Source organism: Gymnogyps californianus, chromosome 5 (genome assembly GCF_018139145.2).
Source record: "Gymnogyps californianus isolate 813 chromosome 5, ASM1813914v2, whole genome shotgun sequence".
In the NCBI taxonomy this organism is placed as follows: domain Eukaryota; kingdom Metazoa; phylum Chordata; class Aves; order Accipitriformes; family Cathartidae; genus Gymnogyps; species Gymnogyps californianus.
Window position 1 is genome coordinate 3,545,137 of NC_059475.1, and position 24,408 is coordinate 3,569,544.

Sequence of the window (24,408 nt, forward strand, 5' to 3'; positions counted from 1 at the left end):
TGGGGGTTGGGGGGAGCTTGTATGGGGGCTGGAAGTGACTGTGAGTCTTCAAAATACTACTAAAAAAACTAACAGCTGTGATTGTATGACAGGCATTAACACAGACATTTTGTATACACTGTATAATATAACTGAAAGTCACATCACTTACTTTTAGCTATTGTAGAATTATTATCTGTGGTGAAAGAGATGTGAGATAAACTAAGGCACATTCAAATGTAAATTAGTTGGATGTAATATTTTTGTCAATGACTTTCACATTTTCTTTTCTAAAAAAAAAAATCATTTTCATTGCCAGTATTTTCATTCTAACTTGCCACAGGGTATTATCTCAGTGACCCTGTCCTCCCAGAGCATATGAATATTTTAGACTTACCAATTTTGTGTCCACAGAGAAGGTATAGCACTTTCACGGCTTTTTTGGCAGTTCCTCATAAAAGGCTACATTCCTATTTTTATGGAATACAGGAGTTACAAAACTGGTTTATTTTTTAACTTACATATATTTATTTTTATTTTATGATCAGCCAGTATCAATTATACTTTTTCCAAGACTGTCCAAGAAAAGTAAAATTGTAAGCTACTTCAAACGTTTCAACAGACCTACACATTACTAGATTATTCTTGAATTTGTTTAATTAAAAACTCAAGACACCTGACCTTGTCATTCAAATAAATGAATGTTGGTAAAGTGGCATTTGCATTGGCCAAGCTTTAGCAATATATACCTGTTTACCAATTGATGAGTCCTCTCCTAAAATAGGACCCAAATATGATGTGAAAGCCAAGTTTGTGGTGTGGACTGAACTTGCAATATAGGAAAATTCAGCATTGGGGATAAGAATCTTTATCAGGTACTTTTGTTTAGCTCAGTTTTCTACAGGAAGTCCTAGTTCTAGGTTAAATATGTTTTAACTATTTGGGGGGGGGGGGGAATAACAGTCACATTGGGCATACAAAACCTGTAGTGACTCGCTAATTTAAGGTGGCTGCTATGTTCTGAATTTCCTTTCTTTTCAAATGCTTGTTATTTTTAAAAGGTGGTCCTAAACTGAAAGCTGCAAATCCAGATGGGGGTTAACAATCTTGAGTTTCGGTTCAATCCATATAAAAATATGTTTCTATACATTTTTCTACTCTGATTCTGGAAGTTAACTTTTACAAAGTTGAGGGGAGCCCACATCACAAGTTTAATTTTGAGCAAGGGGTTAAGCTTTAAAATTTCTCTTGACATCCAGGAGATGATAGAGTAGTACAAAGATTTAGATGTGCTTGACAAGCACAAACAATGGTTATTTCAATGAGATTTGGCCTTGTGCTCTTCACTTCCTAGAATTAGGCCCTGATACAGCACAGCTGGAGAAAAGAGAGACTGCACTGAAATAAACATTCAATCTGGATTTAACAAAAGATCTGTAAGTTAAATATGACATTATATAGAAACAGACAGGTGCAAATCCCATTCCTGGTCGTATTGACACAAAGGTCATCTTGTGGGCTACCTACTGAATAACAATATGATCATTTAAAACTAGGTAGTGAAAATCTTCCATCACTAAGGGGTAAATTCTGTAAGACAGAGAAGTAAAATGAGTCCATAGAATGAGTTTACTAAGTCTGGTAGTTACAGGTTTAGCACTGCTTACATCCCTATAAAGGTAAAAACAGAAAGGTGTCTTTATACCAAAAAGTATGCTCCATTCCTTCCACCTTTGTATCTTTTCTGTAATACTCTAACAAAGAAGGAAACTATGTTCGAATAAGAAAGTCAAAATTCTTTGATCTCTGCTTTCCTTTATACTGAAATAATGTAAAAAGACACTTAAATGATGTATGTTGAATAATGCATTGTGGTGCACACAGAATAGACCTAGGTTTAAAAAAGGGTACAGAAAACCATGAACCTTGTTCCCAAATTTTCTTGCTTTTACAAAATAACTGAAAATAGTGGTGGGATCTTCATAGAAGTAATCATGCAGTATCATGTCAGGAGCCACTGAAAAAGCTGTGCAAAGAAGAAACATAGAGACTGAAAAAGAAACAGAAGAATTCAGATTTTCTGTTTTGTTTACTCTCCTGTGAACCACACAAGGTCCAAACTACCGTAGAATTCAAGGTGTCTTTTGAAAGTTGGTTGCATCAGTGAAGAAAATTAAGTTTTCCATCCTGGGCATCGGGGTGTTTTGGGGACACGTTGTGGACTATGCCAGCTACCCTATCTCAGCTCTGTATTTCCCTTCAGGCTACTGGTGGGGGCTGAACAATTTGACTGGGCAGGAAAGAGAGGGAAGTAGGAAGTTCTCACAGCTCTCAAGCTTCAAGAGCAAAATGCAAGGGAAGGAAAGTGTCAGTAAGCCCAACTGACAGGGAAAGATCACCTACAGCTGAAGGTTGAGAGAGCTGTTTTTCCCCGTGTCTAATTTCTGGGCCATATTTATTTTGGTCGCTTTCAGATCTATTTCACCTCAACTTGTAAGAAAAACAAGATCCATTCTCAGTTTTCTCTCCCCTAAAAGTTGTTGCTGTAAAGCTAATGACTAATGACTGCCTCAGGTATTTTTGATAGAATCCGATTGTCTAAAGAAAGTGGACAAACTCCTGTTTCCCGTGACACAAAGATGGCATCTTCATGCCAGCTCCAAGGCCATTTCCCATCAAACATTTAGTCTTCACTCTCAGGTTTCTCAAGGGCAAGTGCTTGTGCTGACTGTATCCCTTACTTTTCTGTCTCTGTTTTTATCGAACTTTCCTCTCATTCTTTTCTCCTTCTACCTTTCTTTTGCAGACGGTCAAACTACCTGCCATAATGCAACAGCAGGTAATTGCTATAGGTGATACAGGAATATCATTAACTACAAACCACCTGCTTACTCCTGTCTTTGTTTTGAGCTGTATTGCATGCTTGTTGTAGGAGTGTTGTTTTAACCACCTTCCCATAGGAAATTGCAATGGAGTTTAGCTTAACACATGAACTATATCCTCATTTCAGTTTCAGTTTTCATCCCAATAAAGTCTAAAATACTAACACTGAAAAAAAAAGGAGAGGGGAGACAAAAGAAAAAAATAATTAACTGATTGGACGCAATGGCATTTTAACTACTGCAGGTAAGTGATGATTTTCACATCAACCTAAAACAATTTTACTGACATTCTTAGAATTTTTCTTTGCTCACACTCACTGCAGCAATTCAAAGGAGATGGCTTGGGATTTGTCTTTTTTTTAATCTTTTAAGAAATATTAATGTTCTTGTTGAAATACTTTTCATTACAGACATTAATTACTTAATATTCTTTTAGCAACCTTGAATTCCACAGTTCCCAGATACTGACAGGCTGAAATCCTATTCATGATAATTATCCCAGTTGTACCCTATATCCCATTTTATTTATTTGGACCAGAACCTTGTGGGATACCTTACAAGAGGCAGTAGATTTGAGTTACTGTTACTTTCTCCTTAGAATCATAAAGTCAAGATGTGTCTCCTCTTTTAAAAGTTTCTTGAGTGACTTTGTACCTTTCCATTGTACAGGCTATTATCAGACTTTTTTCTTTTTTCTTTTTGAGGAAGATGTAAACTTTACCCATTTTGGATTGTAGAATTTCTGCAAACTTCACGTACTCCAGAAGTTCACTGGCACCCTTAAATTCATCACAAAACAGAGGTCATAGAAAGGGTCATTCAGGGAAGCCAGACCTGGTAAAAAGCTCGTCTGCTGCAGCCTTTTGGTTATATACCAAGTTAATTTTCAATTGTTTTGTGGTTCAGAGTCCATTTCAGGGCCACCATCAGCATTCTGTGGTTACATCTGCATTAGCACGTAGTGCAGACCCACAGCAACAGATCTGCAGAGCAAAACCTTTGGTGCCAAGTAGCCAGTGTCCACACGACGCACATTTTGGGAGTGGATGGGAGGGTGTTACTTTGGATGACGTCCAGTCCGGCCCTACGGACTGGAAGCCGTTTGGCAGGTGGAGCTCTCTGAGAGGGTCTTTGGGTTGAGTGTCACCAAGAGGGAATCCACTTCACGCGCTCAGCAAATGTTGATGTAACTCCAGCTAGCAGGAGACTGTGCTCAAAAGCATGCTCCTGATTTGAACCAAACGCCAGTGCAGATGCATCCTGTGTGAGATCCACTCATTCATACCCTGTAACCATTTCCTTTTGGGGCAGAAACTGGATCTTGAGACCATGACTTCAACCCTCTCCATCCTGGGTGGCAAGTCAGTTACCAGAGCACAAACTATTGCTGTTCTCATCCTGGAGCCAGGAGAGGATGGCCACCACATATTAATGGGCCCTGTTCCTGGGCAACCTGCTCTAGGTGGCCCTGCTTAAGGAGAAGGGTTGGACCAGATGCCCTCCAGAGGTCCCGTCCAACCTCAACCTTTTGTGATTCAGTGATTTAATTATTAGTTGTAGTTAATTCAAACTGATTATTAGTTTGCCATCACCTTTGGATATTTAGATTCATGCTGTGCATTTCAGAGTCCAGTTCCCTATCCCAACCCCTCAGATTTCTCTCCATTCACAAACTTCATCCGAAACCAAGCATGCTGTTTGGTTTTGGATCAGTTATTCTCTAGCACATTTTAACAGTCCGGCGTACTAACTATCTGTTCTTTCCCTTAAAATCACTTATTGTACATTCAGTATAGTCACTCAATTGCCAGATACAAACAAAAATTGAGCAGCTGGTGTATGTATTTCCAAAAGGTATCATCTTTTCAGCTTGCTGTCCTGCACCAGCGCGCTCCTGAACTCCACACTCTTCATCTCCTTCATCTCCTCCCCATCATAAAAGTCTTTCTGTTGGTGCCATTTCTAGCACCGTACAGAACCGTTTCCTTCCAATTTTGCACTTTTTAAAAAATAAATATTGTTCTGTAGAAATTGTAGAAATTATACAAATATTGTGTTACTTTCCCAGTCACTGAACTGGACTTGAATGTCATTTTCTGTCTTGGGCATGAGGCAGAGAACAGTGCATCAGGGGGTTTTGGCAGACAGTTTTCATTCACTTGCTTCCAGACAGAAGACATGCAGCCTCATCCATGACTTTTGATTTATATCTGAAGCAGATTTTTTTAGTTCCTTTAATCTTTGCTTTAGCCCATCATAGCTCTTATATGCCAAGCTGTTCAAAAATTCATGTAAAATATTCTGGTCTTTGGTGATTATGTTAGTACTTTTGTGGCTGGCTGTTCATAAAAAGCAAGAGTTGTGCATGAAACATAAATAGCTACCCCATGTCGAATAACTAAGTTACAAAGCATGAATTGTTTCCCCATTTACTCACATATTTTTCTCCACTTTCTCAGCATGGATTTTCCCTCTCTTTGAGGGTCATTACTCTGCCATCCTGAGATTATATTTTAGTAATTTTGTGATATTTCTGACTCTTTGTTTCACTACTTGCTATAGGTCTGATATTTGTTTCTACAAGCCCTGCTACCGTTACCCATTTGCTTCAGCAAGAATAGCAGTGCACTCCATTTGTATTTGGAAACTGCTTCACACTTATACCCTCAGCATTTAGAAGAGGGACTGGTGACGTTTCTCAAGGTAACCTTATTTAATTACTAAGAATGTAAAAAATCTGTTTTCCTCAGTCACCACAAGCATGAAATAATGCTAGAGGGGATTTTTTGTTCATACTTTTTAATAACAGTACCTAGCCCCAAACCCTCTCTCTTTTGAGTCCTTTTGTGATCTCTTGGATTTCCTGATGCTTCCTCTTTCTTCTCTGCTTTTCTTCACACATATACAATGCTCTGCAAAACAATAGGCAGAGAAATCCTTTTTACCACACGTGCCTTTGCTTTGGGTGGTTGCATGGACCTGGTTTTGGAATGGGGCTGGTATTAGTTCAACTATTCAGTTGACAAGGCTTAACTGTTTCTCATAATTGTCTGAATCGAGGACGTGGTTACTCCCTCAGCTTTCAGAAGGTTTAGTCCCATCCAGAACAGTTCAGGCTGAAAAAAATCTAGACAACAAAGCTGTTATAACACACTGATATTTGTCATCAAATATCTGATTCACAGCCTCATCAGTAAATTTGAGCTCAGAGGAGCAGACAAGTAAATATATGTAAAATTGTAGCCAGGCAGGGCAATATGAGACATCACAAAACAATGCCATTGAAAATCTCTTTGAGTTCCAGCAAAAACCTTTCCCCTGAGCACCCTGCCACCACTGTGCATTGACGTCCAGAATCGCCCTCTCAGACCTAAACAATAACCTCAGAAAATAAAGCTGTTAATGATGACAATGAAAACTTTGAATCTTAGTGCTTATTTGTATTTGATATAAAGCATAAGATTCTTCATATTTATATGTACATGTATTGCATAGTTATATGGAATTTTTGTCAGAAACATGTATAATCAATTGCATTAAAAATGAGGAATCCTTTTTCTGGCCTCAAAAACTGAGGGAGAGTACTAAAGGAAAGTGGTTTACAACATACCTCTCCAAAAACGTATTAAGACAAATTAAGCCAAACTTTTCTAAGTTTAGTCATCATGAGATTACTGAATGTCATATACATACGGTAAATACAATTACATCTTTGAGCCCAAAGCAAACAAGATTCTACATATTTTTATACTCCTGGAACCGAATTGTTGCAATTTTAATTACCGGTAATGTGCTGAAGGCCTTGTAAAAAGAGACATTCAATTAGGCTAACTATTTATGCATTGTTTATGTGCAGAATTGTTTTCTAAGAACCAAACATTTGCAAGGAGGTCAGCATGCCACTCCGCCAAAAAGATCTTGATAGGAACTGCTGTGGTCTGTCTTATCAAAACAACAATCTGTGCGCAGAAGGACCTTACTGACAGCTCTTCTTTTTCTCCTTTTGGAATGCAAACTATTTTTATTGGTAATAAATATAGCATCTTTCTACTGGTCACAAAAGAAGTATCTTTTACCAGTAAAATACACCAACAAAGAAGCAAATAAGTGAAACAACATATGGTGGGATGAAATGCATTAACTCCCACTAATTCAAATGCATCTTGTTAGAATATTCTTCATGATATCAGTCATTTAGCATTTACATAATGTAAGCTATATCTGATACGATTTACAAACAACCTAACAACAAGCCCTTCACACATTACAGGCAAGAGACTGATGTTGGAGTTTGGGCTTCAAGCTTTGCCATGGTGGCCCAAGCACAGGACACAGACGAGCAGCCTGGGCTTTGCCCCAGCTCTGCATGCTGATGTGGTGGTCTGGGGTAAAACGGGGTCCATCTCCATGTTTCACTTTGTTTTCCTGACTCTAGGATGCAAGCACTCACGACCCATCTGTGTCACAACACGGAATACGGCTGCGGTCGCTGACAGTCTCGCCAGCCCCCTTTTTCAGACTAGATCTAAGGAAAAAATGTTTTACGATGAGGGTGGTGAAGCACTGGCACAGCTTGCCCAGAGAGGTGGTAGATGTCCCATCCCTGGAAACATTCAAGCTCAGGTTGGATGGGGTTCTGAGCAACCTGATCTAGTTGAAGATGGCCCTGCTCATTGCAGCGGGGTTGGACTAGATGACCTTTAAAGGTCCCTTCCAACCCAAACCATTCTATGATTCTCTGTGGAGAGGTAAGGCACAGGGGAGGGATGCTAACACGTCAAAAACAGGAGACTGCAAAGGGTATCTGCTGATGAACCAGATCCTGACAGATATTACTGCATCTTCTAGAGCTTAAGAAGTGGATGCGAGATGTCTTCAATCACTCCTTGGTTGCTTCTGGTCTCCTCGGCATGTCATCACAGCTGTACAAGTCTTCGGGGACTGAAGAATTGCTATTTTTCCTTTGTTCTGGTAATGGCATTTTAAAAACTGATTGTGGATTCCTAGCTGTTGCTATAGCCATTTTTCCAAATAGAGAGTTCCTTGGTTTGTCCACAGAAAAGCTTAGCTCTAAGTGTGGAGACGAGCAATGTGAGGGAGGTTCCCTCCTTTGTGGCTGTTTTTCATGTTCTTCACTTGCTGGTGTATAGGCTAAGAAGGCATTTGTAATGGGAAATGGATGTTCTGACCTACGTCTGTGTCGTGGACACAACCCTGAGAGACAAACTGACCCAGGGAAGGAAACATTTCCAGCTGCAAGTGTTGCTTTACACAAATTGTGGCCATTATAGTGACAGCAAAACCAAATTACCAGCTTCTAAAATATAAAAAAGAGACTTGAAAATATTACATGAGTAAAAGCAGACACATAAGTAACTAGGTGTAAAAATTTTTACTTGAATTTGACATATTTTTCTCCAATTTGAGGCCAAATTTCATTCTTGTTACTATCGTCAGGGAAGCTATTGGGCAGAATGTACACCAAAGAATTCCCTCTGTTGGAGTGATTTGAACCAATTTGTGCCGTCAAGTTCAGCTTCTCAGCTATAATTGCTTGGTTTGACTCCAGCACAGTCCGGTTCCCACCACAGGTGGTGGGACTTATTCTGTTACTCTCAGTGGACTTGCATGATTTTCCACCTAACATTACAACATTGTGATAGCTTAAACAAGACTTTGGAGTACTTTGAGCCTTTTGTAAATGTGTGCAGTAAACAGGTCAGGGGCACATTTGAATAAAATAGTTATTTTTTTGTAAGCAAAAGATGCCTTGCTTTTTGGATGTACTGTTCCTCAGATGAGAGCACTGCCCATAAGCGTGATGTTGGGAAGGTTTATTTCAGCGGCATGAATCAGCAGAGCAGAGGGAGAAAGAGAGCGAGAATATGTATAAAACCCTAGGGAAATTTGGGAAACTGGTACCCCTGTGAGAACTAAAGAATATAACAAAACTGAATAGCTTGGATAAGGTAGCAGTTCTTTAGTTCACATATCTGCTTCCTCTTCTATTAAAGAAGATTCGTGTTCTTCCTTCTTGGATTTTCAGCGGCAAAATGCTTTGCATAGGGAGAAAATGTATTGAACTGATTGATTTATTTTTTTTTTTCAGCTATCTTAAATAGTCCTTTGAAGTTTGCAGCGGCACTCAAGTTCAAATGTCTCCTGTTTCCTTTCAGAAGGTTTGAAGGATTTGGGAAGGTGAACAAGCAGATCTATAATTAAAGAACAGTTGATGGTAACTGTCCTCCTTTGTTAGCACTCTCGGGCCACCTCCAAATTTAGACGGTGAAAGAGAATTGTCCGATTTTAGTTCTGCAATAGTTTAGATGCCACCATTGCATAGCAGAAGAGAAGCCTTTCTGAAATCCAGGGTACATCCCCTTTCTGACCACAAAAACAAGCTCATGGTCTTCACTTTACATATTAAAGAAAATGCTATGCTTTGCTACAGTAACAATCCTAAACGCTGTAGTATCTTTATTGCAGTCTGAACTGTCTGGATTTGAAGAACAGTGATTTGTCTGTGAGGAGAATTTAGAGACATCCTGATACTAATGCAAAAGCAAGTAAGAAGCACGGGGCAGCGGGGCTGGCTGCAGAGCACTTGAAGGATCCAGCCCTGGTGGGATGTGCAGTTCTACTGACTTGGAAATATTTCTGGCACCAGGTTTTGCAAATTTTTGTCCTGGAGCAAAGAAAACTGGGTCTGATAGTGTCAAAATATCACAAGATCTCACACTAAGATGTTTTTGAATGGAATGTCTTTTTCATTTGGAAATATCCTTTTTTGGAAGTACTTCATGTAAGTTTGATTATACTCTCTGATAATACATCATAAGTGATGACCAGCCACAAAAGACAATAATTAGTCTTAAATCAATTTTTATCTTTTGAAATTATTCCTTGCGTGGATTTTGGAGGGAGAAATGGACTCGTTCGTAAAGTACGACCGGAATTCAGAGTCTTTAGATACCTCATTAAATAGGACTCCCCAAAAAACTGACAGCAGATCAAGGCTCCGCCTTCCTTTTACGTTCCTACTAGGAGAAGTCACACAAATGTTACTTTATGCAGCCAGAAATGAACTAGTCTGAAAGAAGTCTACTGGCAATCTCTGAGACAGTGGCACTAGAAGATAGGTGACACACATTGCTCAGCACAGCATAGTTATAGTATGATCGTAGATGCTTGGTTTACACTGCAGACATCGGAGTCTCACAGGCATGTGTTGCTCAGACCATGAAATCAACTGAAAATTATTCTTAAATCCTTAGACATTTTTTCATGGCAACATGGGTCTAAAACTACAGCGGCAGAAACTGAGTTTATTTGCGTCCCATAGTCTGTCTGCTCTGAGGATCTGTTAGCCATATTCAGTAGTGCATGTGGAAAGAAAACCCTAGGGATCAGATTAACCCTTTCTTTCCCCAGTTCTGAATGAAGAGCACATTGCATTTCCAGTGCTTTACTGCAAATGCATTCAAAAAATAGCTACAGGAAATTGAGATTCTCTAAAATCTTCCCAGAGGGGGACCAGGATGGTTAAACAAAGCTCTTCAGAATTTTTTCCTTCTTTTCTGTTTTTTTTTAACACCCTAAATTTCCTAATCTAAAGGGACCAGGGTGATCCCACATTTTTTTTTGCTTTTTCTTAGAGAACTCAACTCAACGTTAAGTTTCCCCTTATCTCTGCATTGCACAGATCAAATGCACACTCTTGTTTTATATCATCCCTTTCTGCTGTCTACTTCTCTAAGCATTTTCCCAGCTTTAGTAAAAACTGGTACCAAAGCCTTCTCCCCTGCAGCTTCCCTTGCTGTGGGCCCATTTCCCTTCCGGTTCAATACTTCAGTATACATTTTCAGAGAAGACAATCCCTTCTTTACTTTTTCTCTCCTCTACATAGATAGAATACTTACATCATAGATAAAGAACTGCCTCCTCCCAGAAAGCCTGAAAGCACACAAGCAGCCTAGTGATCCACCCCCAGAATGATCTCAGAGAAACCCCACCACCCTTCAGAAAGAGCCCCCTGAGCCAGAAGAAAGCCCCGGGTGCTCCAGCACACCTCTCTTAGAGCCTGCGTGGGGCACAGCTTCATTAATTCCCTACATGTGTGCCCAAGGAAGGCAGCTGTTGACCATCTTCTGGCCAGAAACAACTCCTTCCTTGTTAATCCCCATAAAAGACGTGTTACCTCTGCTTGCAGTGTCTCTTCAAAGGGCTGTGGTGAACTCAACAACTTGTTTGCTTCTGAAACCTATCTGCAGGCAAATATAAGGTTTCAGCTGCTGGAAAGAGGGGTAACAGTGGTTGAACTTGGGGCCTAGGTTTCATTTTGTAGCTATTTGGGTTTGTGACTATGCAGAGATATTTTGGGGCAGGGCAATAAGGAACTGGAATTTGATCAGGTTTAATAGCATGTGAGTACTTCCTAAGAGGAAGGAATCCAATCTAGCTTTCTTCTAATACCTTTTCCTAAAGGATGAGGATGGACTCCGCCCAATAGCTCAATGCAAGGTAAGATTACTTTAATGTAGACTTAATACTGCTTCTGGTTTTAAATTCTAACAAGTTTTGGCTTCTCTACCAAGAATGAAAAATAAGAAAGCTTTTCTGATTTTAAAAAATTCATATAAAAAAACTATGATTTTTTGCAATGGTGCTGTCTCATGACATAAGCCAAACACTCCATCCAACTTCTCAACAGAAAATTTAAATTTAAAAAAAGTTCTTATCTGTACTGCTATATTTTTTTGTATCAATTTCCTGTGGCATCTGTAGTGAGATGAAAAACTCTAACTTTATGGAACAATAAGATTCTTATAAAACAAATAAATACTTATAAAAGAATACAACTTAAAGTTTATGTGTGAAATATTCTGGTGTTTGAATATTGGAACAAGGTTCCAATTTTGGAGGTGAATTAGAAAGGTAGGCAAGAGTTTCCTTTCTTGGTAAGTTTTGGAGCAAATCTAGGTTATGGCCCATGTAAAGAACATGTATGGTTAAACAAAGGAAGAAAACTTTCTTTAGAAAATAATGAAGTATTTGGTCAAAAAGCTGTGGAAAGACTGAAGGACACTTTGTGCATCTCTTCCATGCAACCTTGATAGAGCAGAATCAGAAAGGAGACACGGACAGATTAAAATGCAAAGAGAGATAAGAAAAACACTTTTACACCTTGAGCTGCTATTGTGGTGCTGTTCCCTCTGTGAGACTGATAGAAGAAAACAGGCAGGGGGAAAGAAGAAACAGAATCAGTTTGGAAAACTGCCCTGGAGAACCCTGCCAGGTGAAGGCCTGTGGGTTTTTATTCTGCACAGGTTTCCAGGAATAAAGCACTTCATCTGAGACGAACAAAATGCATATTTTCACACCAATGACATCATTTACTTGCAGATGTGATACTTCAAGTTCACTTATTTCTGAAACAAACTCATGCTTTCTATTTGGCTAGACTGTTTGTGACGGCAAACCAGTAATACTTTTAACAGTTGTAAAATTGTGTATGCAACTTTGGTGGCACATGTATATTTGTACTTGGAGACCCCATGAGAAGAGAAGTTCATGTTACGCAAGGAAACAATGAGATGAGACTCATGCATGAAGGCTGTCGTAGAGTCTGATACCAATCACTCACCCATCGTGGCAGCTGCGGGCATGAGCCCTGAGCGCAGTCCTGCAGATGGCAGAGGGAGCACGAGCTGGTGCAGCTCTGCGCAGGCTTCATGTGTGGTAGAGGGGAAGCAAAATAAACAAAATGCCAAGCCAGGAAACAGGCTGCTATCATCCTCACTGGGTATCGTGACTTTGCAAGAGTCAGTGCAGTAGAAACTAGTATTGTATTTCAGGAACTTGGCTCAACTCTCCAACCCCGTTGTATTTGAGCTACTGTTCAACCTTGGTGCTAGTGAAAAGCCCATTTTCAATTAATTCTACATTTTAGAGAGGAAGGATGGCCAGTTTTCTTGCTCCTGCAAAGATATAAACCCGCCCAAAGTCCAGGACTATTAGGGCTTGGTAAGATCTCTTCCTCCTTTTTGCTTTCAACAAAAGTATTCAAAGTAAAGCTAGGTCTTTCCCTTTTTGAATAGTTTTATGCAAACTTTTGCATAGCTTCAGTACAGTTATGAGAGGGGAAATGGTTTTGGGCCAGCTGAATTAATTGCAAATTGATTTAATGGGTCCAATTACTGAATTTGAGTAACCAAGGTTTTGAATAACTGAGATACTTTTTAATGTAAGCAATAAATACCAGAGATAGAACTGTATTATAGGAAACAGACTATGACTGAGCTTTGGATAATCAAGATTCTAGTTTGTATCATGTGTACTTTGGCAGCAGCTGATTCCTATAGGAATAAAAAAGTAAGAACATGTGCAAACTGCAGTATGACACTACCACTGTGACCTCGTCAACGACTTCAAGGTCATCATTAGGAGAGTCTTCAGCCTTTTTTTTGTCTGGTTGCAAGTGGGTTGTTAAGATTTATTACAATCATTGCAAGAGAACACCTGCTAAATGTCAAAAGATTCCTGGGAAACTTCAAGTGGTTTGCTAAGGCAAAACTACACCTTTTACACAGCTTTCAGGAATCCAGCTTGATGGAATACAGTCTAGTCTTCACTGATTAGTTCATGCTCTAAAGCAGAAGCATAACCACAAGTGATATTCAGAAACATATTTGTCCTCCAGACAAATCTACCTGTGTCTAAAATGATCTGTGTCTTCCTTCCTGGGATTCCTGATATATATCATACTCTGAGTAAGGACCGGATCCTTGGCTGTAGTCAGTTGGCATTGCTGTACTGGCTTTGGTGAAGCTGTGAGGAGTCACACCAGCTGAGCACTTAATCAGGTGACTAAGCACTGCCTAAACATATTAGGAAAAATTAAATTGGACTTGTGAAACTTATATGAAACAAAGGTGAAGAAATATCTTAACATTCAAATTTCTGGAGGTTTTTGCTGAAATTTGCCAAGTGTCTCCTTTGGTTGCATTGCAGTGTTCCTCCCCTACATCACCATTTTATTTTCAGCTCAGCGATTCTCTTTTTTTTTTTTTCTTTAAGCGATGAAACTCTGTCTGCTTTTCAAGACTAATATATGGCCCCTGAGTGAAGGCAAGGCTGTGATTCAAATCAAGAGTTCTGTTGACATTATAATCCTTAGGAGCACAGCTGGAGCATTTCATGAACGGTAGCAAAGACCCTCCATTGATTTACTGCCTTGGTATTCAATCAGGAGTCCATGTTCTGTGTTGTTAGCTGCAACATACAAAAAATAACTCAGTGAACTTCTAAGTTAAGGCATTTAGCTTCTTGCCTGTCTTGTAAGAAAAGATTTGTGCTATATATGAGATGCTGCTGCTTTTATGGATTCTCCCCTATTTTTATAGCAGGAGGGCTTCAGGCCCTAAGAAGGTCCTGCGGGCTATAAATGGGATAAACACCAAAGTTGCTCTCTGACCCTTCCAAGCAGAAGAAGAAGCAGCGGGGTGAGATGGCAGGAATTTTCATGCGTGTCCCCCAAGCTCTGCACCTTCTCTTTTTCTTCCACTTTTACATAAACCTTTCTAGCCGTAATCATCTGTCAAGCACACACACAAAAAAATCATCCTGGTTCTCACGAGAGCTGCAAAGGGGATCCACAGCTCTGCTTCTGGGTAGCAAATAAACCCTTCTCTTTCTGCAGTGCCAGTCCCCAGCCACAGCATGCACGAGAGCAATTTCGAAGCCGTGCTTTTTCTCGTCTCGCCCTTCGTTCCCAGGGAGAGAGTGACCGTGCTGCCAGCCCCCGCTGACCTGAAGATGAGAGTTCCCTAGATTGTTTCCAGCTTGCACTGCTAGCCCCGCTGAACGAATAGCACTTACAGTATTTTTGGGGTGGTGACTCACAAGAAAGTCATGAATGCCCCCTTAAGAGGCTGTCAAAAGCCCCCTGGTAAGAAGTGTTTTGTTTTTCCTGTTTTCGTTGTCCGGGCTGCCTGTGGATATTTCCACAAGTCTCCAACACAGTTCTTGCAATTCATTGTCCAAGCAGCAAGTTGTACCCTAAAAGGCAACAGAGCAGAGATGCAGACCCTAATCTGACACCGTTCCTGTTTATCACGCCCTATAGCAATAGCCAGAACATACAGCCCTGCTAGTCATCGCAGAGGGTACCAAAGTGCCAGCCAGGACCAAAGCCACAGAAGCTCCTCAATGCCTTTCACTTGCTTATCCGCCTGCTAATTTGGATGGTACGAACCATTGAAACACCATGGAAATTCAAGGGTTTAGGGATAAAGGTGTCTTGGCAGATCTGGTATCAGGTGCATCAATCATATCAGAAAGTGCTTCAGACGCTTTATTGATCCTCTCAAAAATAACATGAAGTAGTCAGGGATTGTTATCACAGATACTTGTATCTCCAAGAGTTATGAGGTTTAATGACTTGATCAAGACCAAAGAAAAGCTGGTGTTGAAGCACGGTCTGGATTCAAAAAAGGGCTCAGAACAGCTGTAAGATTGGGAGTTGTGAGTGTTATATTTGGACTGAAAGACAGCTGTGAAAAGGAAAAATGGCATATGTCCATTTTTTTGTCTGTACATGCGGCAGGAGATACAGTGCTTTAATAGAAGGTGTTGCCTGCTTACCTTCTTTCATCTCTAACATTTATATCCTTCAGGTGCCTTCATTGTGCTTCAAGCCCTAGCAGTGTCTGGGTTTCCAACTTTCCTTCTCTTACTGAGCCAGAGCTTCAGCGGGTCAGAGCTCTGCTAAAGCCACCCTGTGCCAGGAAGACAGTAGTCAAGACCTATCCTGATGTCTGTTGGTACATCTAGAGCTTAGTGACACAAAGCTTACTAAATCATTCTTCGCAGGGCCCATCACCGTTTTATTTGACCTACGTTGTTAGGGCTGAGTTCTCCAAGAGGTGTATCATGGCAATATGACAACACTATGAAATTGCTCTCCCATGAGCAAGGCTGGCTCTAAGCTCAGCAGCAATCCCTCCATCAAGGTGATTGCCCAACCATAAAAATCCCATCATCTTCTCAAAAGTGGGCCATTAGAAACGTTAAGTCAAAGGAAAGCTCAAGCCAAAACTTTTGAGCCTGGAAATCTCATGGGGCGAACCAGGGCAGACCTCTCCTGAACCACTTTCAGCTTTACAGGTTGATGAAACAGGTCTGAACCCTGGGAAATGTGCAACCGCAGGGGCCAGCCTCTCATGCCAGAGTTACCCTGCAAGTGGATTAACTGCTGCTTCCCAGAGTGACTCCACATCCTGGGAGAAGCTGGAAAAGCGTCTGGAGATACTGGGCAGGACTGTAAGAAACAAAATTCTGTGGGCTTTTTGGAATAATTTTATCCCCTGTCAATTTGCTATGAACAACTGGGTAGAGGGAGTGGCTAAGAACAGAAAGGCTGGATTGCTCTCTTCATTATTTAAGGGTGCAGTATCTGCTGCAATGGGGTTCTGATATTTTAGTGAGCCTTTGGGGTACAATAAAACCAAGCAGAATAATAGGTGATTTATGGCTGTTGGTTTATTGCTGATCTGAGCAGCAGAGGCATTCACTGAAAACTTCTCTCAAGAACTGTTCGGTATATTCCTTTTGAAAATATTCAGTTGTGATTTCTCTCACTGGCATGAAGAGGAAGAACTCTTACAATATCTCACTTTCAGAACAACAAAAAGCTTTCTAGTCCATGTATGGTTAAAGACTAAGTGCAAGTCCTGCAGGAGTTGAATAACAGTATGTAGATAAACCAGCCATGAAATATTTCCATTATTGCTACTTTTAAAGTATTTCTTCATGTTATCCTTGTCAAACAAATAAAATATTCCATTATATTCTTTTCTCTTGGAGCCCTGATTCTAACTTAGTGAAAATCAGTGGGGAAAAAACACCTCACTGATTTAAACAGTGCAGGATCCGACATTAGTAAAATAATGTCATGTAAAATAATGAGAGCGTAAGGTTTATGACTGCTTATTTGGTGGGGCTGGGGTTATCCAATGGGAGAAATACTACCAAAGTCCAGCGAGATATGGTTACCAGGCAGGAATCCCAGGAGATTCTGTTACCACACAGGAATCCCATGAGACAGTATTATCAAGAAGGAATCTGTAGCATTCAGTTCACCACAAGGCAGTAATATTAGATTTTTAGAATTAAATCCTATGGTATCTTGTTTTATAAGAGTTGGCACAGAAGGAACAGAGAAAAATGCAATGGAAGAAAGATGTCTCCCTGGAACCTGAGCTGGGAGCCCTAATGGTTACATGGATTTCTAGCAGAAATAAAACGTCACAGATTTTCCTCATGATCCTGAGAGACTTTTACTAAACATGATATCAATCACTTATTAGTGAAAGAAATTTTTTTACTTAATTTTATTTAATTAATCAAATACAGATTTGATCACTAAAATGCCAAGGCACAAATACTATTGTGATTGGCGTAAATAACTTTTGGATTTTTTATTTATAATGGGTTTTACTTTTATCACGAGTAGGACTACTTTGTTATAAGTGTGCAGTACGGCTATTTTACATCAGCACTAACCAAGCTGATGAGCTGTTCAGATCAGTGTCTTACACTGCATGTTTGTGTGATGCCTCACACGATACCATCTGCAGCGTTTGAACAATACAGAAATGTAAGAGAATTAATAAAACCATATTTGTTTTCCTTGTTATCTTTTTCTTGCAGTACCAGTAACACCGGCATATTTGGCAAGAAGTAACTGGGCATTTGTTTCAAGAAGACCTAACTTAATTTCAGCCTTTCTCTGGAGATTGGCCACTACACCTGTAAGTTTTGAGAGCCTTTTGCCAGAGATGGAGAGTGTTCTCAGAAAGCTACTGCCAAGCTGCCCAAAGGAGGAAACTAAGGCTCGCTATTTCCATTTGATCACAACAGGTAAGTCTGAATGCTCATCTTCTTTTAAACGCAATATTTTGCCTGCCTGTATCATGGCACACCTTTATCAGTGTTTAATCAGATAAACTCTCATCAAGGACAAAAGTTCACTTAACATGAAGAGAGTGTAGTGTGAAGAGCAGATCAATTTTGTGATTAGCCTGAATAAAGGCTGAGTACGCGTTAAACTAGAACCTAACACCAAGTTTCAGGTGTACTTTTAATTCAGCAATATTTCTAAACAGATCCTTTCAGAGACCTATCTCTGAAGCTGTGCTTTGGAAGGTGAGTGACAGATGCAGGAGGTCACAAACTCACATGGCCCCGCACCTCCACACAAACAGAGTCAGAAACCTGTCAGAACAGCTCGTCTCTCAAAAGTTGATCTTATTGAAGAGGGAGACAGGAAAACTCAGGACTTTAGGTGAGAAGCTAGAAGTGAGAGTGGAAACCTGTTGAAAAGAGCATTGGTAATCTATGCTGGGGAATTTAAAAAAAAAAAATCAATCAACAGGGGTGCCAAGCACAAGGATCGAGACTGAAAGCCATCGAGGAGAGTGCGGTGGCCCCACAGATGTCATTGCTCCTTGGATCCAGCCCTCGGTGTGACACATGGATGGCTGTCCCAAAGCATCGCATCCTCCTGGCTGCACTGACAACAAAGGTGTCACCCGTGGGACAGCGTCAGGTATTCCCAGCACTTTTTAAAGCTGCGGAAGGACCTGTCCCTGGTATTCAGATGTGATTACAGCAAGCTGAAGAAAAAGAAAAGGAGGTGGCAGGAAGGAATATAAAACTCAAGAGGCATTAGGCTGTTTGCTGTGTTTGAGAATACATTTGCTTGAGTGCCTGTGAACAAGAAAGCAGGCACAGCTGAATAGTAGGCTTAAGGAAAGTCAGTTTAGCTTCAGAAGAGGGTGTACATACACTGATCAGATCTTAACCCTAAAAGACATAATCAAACAATAGTGTGAGCATGGAAGACTTCTGAATGTGCTAAGTGGACCATTAGAAAACACAACACCTATAGTGGGGATATTGGTGACACAGAGGTACTAGGAAGATTACAAGGAGAGATTACTGGTAATGACAGATGGAAAAGTTACTGAACCCACACACTGGAGAGATGCAAATCACAACCATAGTGCTTTTGTGATAAGGATTTCAACTCGGTAGGTAATGGTTTGGGACCATTAGTTCACATACCGTGGCTTTACCCAACAGCCCTCAGATGCTAATGGCTTGCAGTCCTGGTGACAACAGGGTTGTATCACCCCAGCGGTCCTGGGGCAGCCGAATCACCAGGGTCTTTGTGAGCACCTGGGGACTCCCCACACACCTCTGATGCACTTCTTGCTCAGTGTCTGACATGTACCTCTGTCCGGAAGGCTACGAAAATTTTAAAGGGAACATCATTTGTGAGTGAACCCCACAGTGAAATTCATTCTCTATGCACAGTGACCAATTTCACGTGTTGCTACAAGAAGGAAAAAAAGTCATATGACTGTATCGAAGGATTAACAACATTAGTACATTCAACATCAAGCTGAAAGCAAGGCCAATAGTTTGTGGATCTCTCGAGACTGACAATCTGTCAGGGAAATCTCCTCATCTATAAGAAACGATTGACACTTCACAAAGTTTGTCTCATCCTGCTTAGTTAAATGCCTTTTTCTTAATATAATGCGCATCTAAAAGCTTTTTCTCTTGCATTGCACAGAAATCACTCTCATCTTCCCTTGTTTCCCCAGAGCCTTCCACAAATACTTTCTGCATTGTCAATCTCACCAGCAGCATCGCCTCTGCTTACCGGTATGAATGAGTATGCAACCTATATTTTCAAAAACTTGACTTAGGAGCCACTTGTTTCAGTGAGAGAGCGGTGTTTCTGCAGAGTGACTTGAAGTCAGGTGGAGTTGCAAAGCAGCCTACGTGGCAAGTCACAAGGTTGAGACTTGGAGCAGAAATCTGGTCATGAATTTGGTTTGGGATTTATTGCTCGGCAACTTGGAGCACAGCTAGTCAACAGCTGGCTCTCTAGCCAAAACACACTGGCAAACAGAGAAAAATTGTCATGGTAACAGCGTTACAGTGCATATTGCAATGGCACTCCGGTCTACTAAGGGAATTCCTAAGTGGTACCACAGTAAAAATTATGACTAATAATAACCAGTAATAGTAACTATTGCTACTACTAATAATAGCAATAATTATATTTATACTATAACAACAGCGAGATATATTTGGCAAGTATTTGGTGATTCCAAATTGCTGTTTAAACATGTCTGGCTGATTTCTTATAAGCTCTCTGCTGAGGTATTGCAGCTCCTCCAGCAGTATAGGGTTAGTCCATGAGCAAAGGCTCATGTTCTGTATGTTCCCCTCTGCAGCTAATGGACGTGTCTTTCTCTTACCCCTAATCATCACAGAAGCTTAAATAATATATAGTAATACACAACTTTGTCATAAATGAGTATGGTGTTGGTGATGGAAGTGCTGAAGCCCTGAAGGAGCAGGGGTAGTACCACAGCAGGGCATTCGGTACAAACAGTTGCAGCCCCAAAAGGGAAGAGTTCCTGAAGCCACTTTGCCAACGTCATCAAATCATGATCTGATGTATTTGGGAGCTAACTCCGCAGCCTGTGTTCGTGCTGAGTTGAAAGCACCATGAAGCAGGAGAATGGCTTGCAAACCACCCCTCAGGCTCAGTAAAGAACAATGGCAATTTACCGCTCTTAAATAATAAACTACAACAGTGTACAAGATCTGTTCCCGTGATTCTGAATTATGATGGCACTTGCACCAAAGCTGCTACAGAAGGGAGTTTTGGGGTAGCTTTTTTTATTTACACGCCATAATTTTCCTGCTGGGAAACAGATAAACTACTGTGGGGGAGAAAATTTCTAAGCTCTGTAAAAACCTAACGTAGAACAACACTTGCCAGTACAATTCTTTTCCCTCCTCTCCTTTGTCCTCCCAGCTCCCTAGCAGTGGCCCCAGCCAGTGTGAGAAAGAGCAGGGGAGTTTTAGAGGGAAAGGAAAAGAGGAGACCTGACTGCAGGTGTAACACATGCCCAAACTGCAATACATTTGTTACGGATGATACTGCTTGCCTTTGCAAATACTGATTGTGAAAACTGTCACTACCACCAAAAATAACATTCTTATTAAATCGTTTTGGCAGCAGTTCAGTGGGGACTTCCAGGCAAACAAACAGGGTAGCTTTGAGGTCTCCCTGGCTCTCGCTCCCTCCAATACCTTCCAGTCCCCAGCCAGTGGGATTTTTATTGGGGCGCAGTCCAGCACTCCATGAAAAAGGCTACCGAGCCAGGCTTTCCATCTAGCCTCTTAGCATAAGGTAGAGTCAGCACCAACAAACACCCACCTTCCCTGGGCTCCCTCAGTTGACTGGTTCGATCTTTCCAAGGGTGGCTCTGGTTTGACACGGTGCTCTAGTTCCCGGCGGTCCTGGCATAATGTCTTGACCAGCTTCAGCTCCTTCTGCAGCTGCTCTTCTTGTGTGGGTCAAGGCATGACCTGCCGCATCCTCTTCTTAAAATCAATACACAAATAGATAGGTACCGTTCACCCAGGTTGCTATGCTGGTGTTGGCCAATAAAGACTAAACGAAAATGACCTGACTGCAATAATTTGTAATTACAGCATGTAGAACAGTATTGAAAACTAGCAGCTGCCTGAGCATTTTGCAAGACAAGTCAGTCATCAGCTTATTGTGTTTGCTGTTTTGGCTTGTTTGTTGTTTGATTGTAACTGAAGTCTTAGCCTGATTTTTTTCAGAAAAATAATAATGGGAATGATAATAATAATATGTATAGTGTTATAGACAATAGGAATGGCATTTTACTGTAAGGACTATTGTGTCATCATTAGGTTCCTTTGTCTTCCAATCCAAGAAGCACTCATAAAGACTCTGATGCTTTTTATTTTTCTGAGATCCTGCATTTTAACTTCAAGTGACAAGCAGCCTCCTAGTATGCTGGTCCAACAATTCTCAGGGATATAAATTTACAAATTAAAAAGTGGAAGGAGGGGGGAGAGGAAGACAGATGAATTTTTAAAGGATTTTTTTAAATGACAGAATCCTTTTTCAGGTACCCAAATTTAGTTTTTATCCACTGAAATAAATGGATATTATCTGGAAAACTCCAGATAATTTTATAATACCTCATCCCAGCATTATGAAGTTTCATTAAGGTAGCCAAAAATGTTTGTTTTGCAGTTCCAGAGCAATGCTAAATGGCCATGGATGTACTGAAAGCAGCCCCTCTGATTTTGCCTGGTTCTTTACATACTGGAATAAATTGCATACAGCTTGTCCCATGTGGGTCAACAGGAGCTCTGCTGTGCTCCTTTTGTGGCGGAGGGCGTGCTTCAGTGGTTATTATAAGACTGCAAGACTTTGGGGTTCGCAGGGCTTTTTCTGGCCATGTCTCTGACTGAGTGGAATATTTTGTGACTGTATATAGCACGTGGCAAATAGCATAGCAGTGACTGCACAGCACTGTCTGAATTCCCTGGGCAGGGAGTTCTCCCCTCGTTATGTACCATTCCCATCCCACTGCCCTGATTCCAACAGCTCGCGTGTACATCCTCCATTCCCGTTAATATCAATAATAATGTATGTGGAGATTCATATCAAAATAATAATTCTGAATAGGTGTGCTCTGAACATGAAAACAATATTTCTGGTAGGGATCGGACTTTCTGTAGACTCAGCTTCTTTCGTTTTATCCCATTATCTCAGGAACTTACACAGAAATGAGTGAGAATAGGGTTTAGCTCAGTGTCTTTCATGCAACAATTTACCCATTATTCCAGGTGGGTAGTAGCAAAGTGAAAATGTTGGAGCTGTGGGACATGTTCTGCTTGCCTGTGACAGCTAACAGATTTTAGATGACCACACTATTACACTCAACATTTGCAGGACATACATATTCAGGAAGGAGACTTGGCTTAGTTCCAAGTGGTTTCCAGTCCACCAATGGAGGGAATCATGGGTTAGTCCTGGGAAACCATTAAGAATACCAAAGTCTTCATTCTGTTGTTGTTGTCTGCCTGGTTTAAGCCTGTTTTCTTCTCAAGACAATCTTTAAAATGGTCATTTCGAGTTTGCATTTTACTCTTTGCACATCTTAAAAACAAAAAGCAGTCCTAAGCAAGGTAAGTATCTACGCTAATTTCCTGGAGACCTCTTCCCACAGAGCATGTTAGCAGTATGGAAACCGTACATTCTCTTGGTCCAAATATAAACATATTTTGAAATGGAAGAAAAATCATAAACTGAATGTTTATTGCTGAGAGCTAAGGAGACTGTGCGACTTCATTGAACAAACTGACTTAGAGTCCAGTCCTGTTCCTTCTTTCATCTGCAGGAACAAAAGTAGACCTTGCGAGAAATGTACTCTTAGAGCAGTACCAGCAATTGTCGAAAAGGAGATAAGCAGTCTCTGTCCTTTTCTTTTGCTTGTTTATTTTTTAACCTGCATATATTTGTTCCTGTAATGCTGATGTTACTGTAGCTCTTGTAGCTTTATTAGTGAAGTGAGAAAGATGGAGGGGAAACAGAGGTAACATTAAAAAGGTTGACTAGAAAGAAGTCGCTCTGGGCCTTGAATGGCAAGAGGAATTAAATGATTAAGTCAAAAATCAAGCAATGCAGTATGCCATCTCTGCAGGTTTCTTGGTGTCAAGGGGATTCTTCTGGGCAAGGATCATTCATCCAAAACTTATTTACTTATATCTTGTGTGATCCAAACCTGGAGTGAGAACTGGCTCCCATTGTAATCTATAAGGCCTGTTATTAAACAGAGTGAATAACGAATGTGCCAAAACCTAAGACAAATCTTCTAATGTCTGATGACAGATGACTGACGCGTCTGTTGACAGATAACCTGTTTTACACACTTCTGCAATACTCTTCTTAGCTATGTATCTGGCTGCTTAGCTTTTCTTTCCAAATGCCTTGAAGGGGAAGAAATTACATTCTACCTAATATATTACTGCTGTCACTACCTTCAAGCAACACAGAATTTGATGAGTAACTTCCATGCTGGTTGGTCTTCAAGCTCTAGAGCTGTTATCTGTGTATACTTCGTGGATTGCAGTTTACTTTTCAAAAACTCACCCAGCAAACCGTACAGTTGTTTCTGGCTGACTTCATCAGGCGTAATGTAGCGCTGAACTGGGTACTTGTCTGAGCGAGCTGTCTGTTAAACTGTGTTTTTATAACTGTTTTCAGGGCCACTGTGCGGCAGAGTGCAAGATAAAGTTTTTGCCATTGCCAATACCACTGGTGGTTATTAGGAAAGAAGAGTATTTGGAGAGGTCTCAGGATGTCTGTGTTCCGGCCCCCATCCTCCGCAGCCCATAAGGTGCAGAGCTTATCCAAAATCAAAGGAGCCCAGCTATGTCTCCTGGTGCAGGTGAGTGCCGTGGTCCTGCTGGCCCCGGGCAGCTGTCCTGGCCTGGGGGTCAAAGTCAACATCGCAGGTTCTCTGCATGCTGTGCCATGTTGGGAAAGCAACTTGCCTAGACCAGGCTTTGAGAACCTTTACCACAGTAGTTCATCAGCCCCAACAGATCACACAGATCTTCCACAACCTCTCTG

The 24,408-nt window shown here is 40.8% G+C and overlaps 1 long non-coding RNA gene across 1 annotated transcript; it reads left to right on the forward strand.

Annotated features, from left to right (window-relative positions):
- The first annotated feature begins 11,115 nt into the window (after positions 1–11,115).
- On the forward strand, positions 11,116–20,683 carry LOC127017077 (uncharacterized). Its single transcript, XR_007766537.1, has 3 exons — positions 11,116–11,381; positions 17,571–17,780; positions 18,295–20,683. It is a non-coding gene; the product is annotated as an uncharacterized LOC127017077 (long non-coding RNA).
- Positions 20,684–24,408: the final 3,725 nt, after the last annotated feature.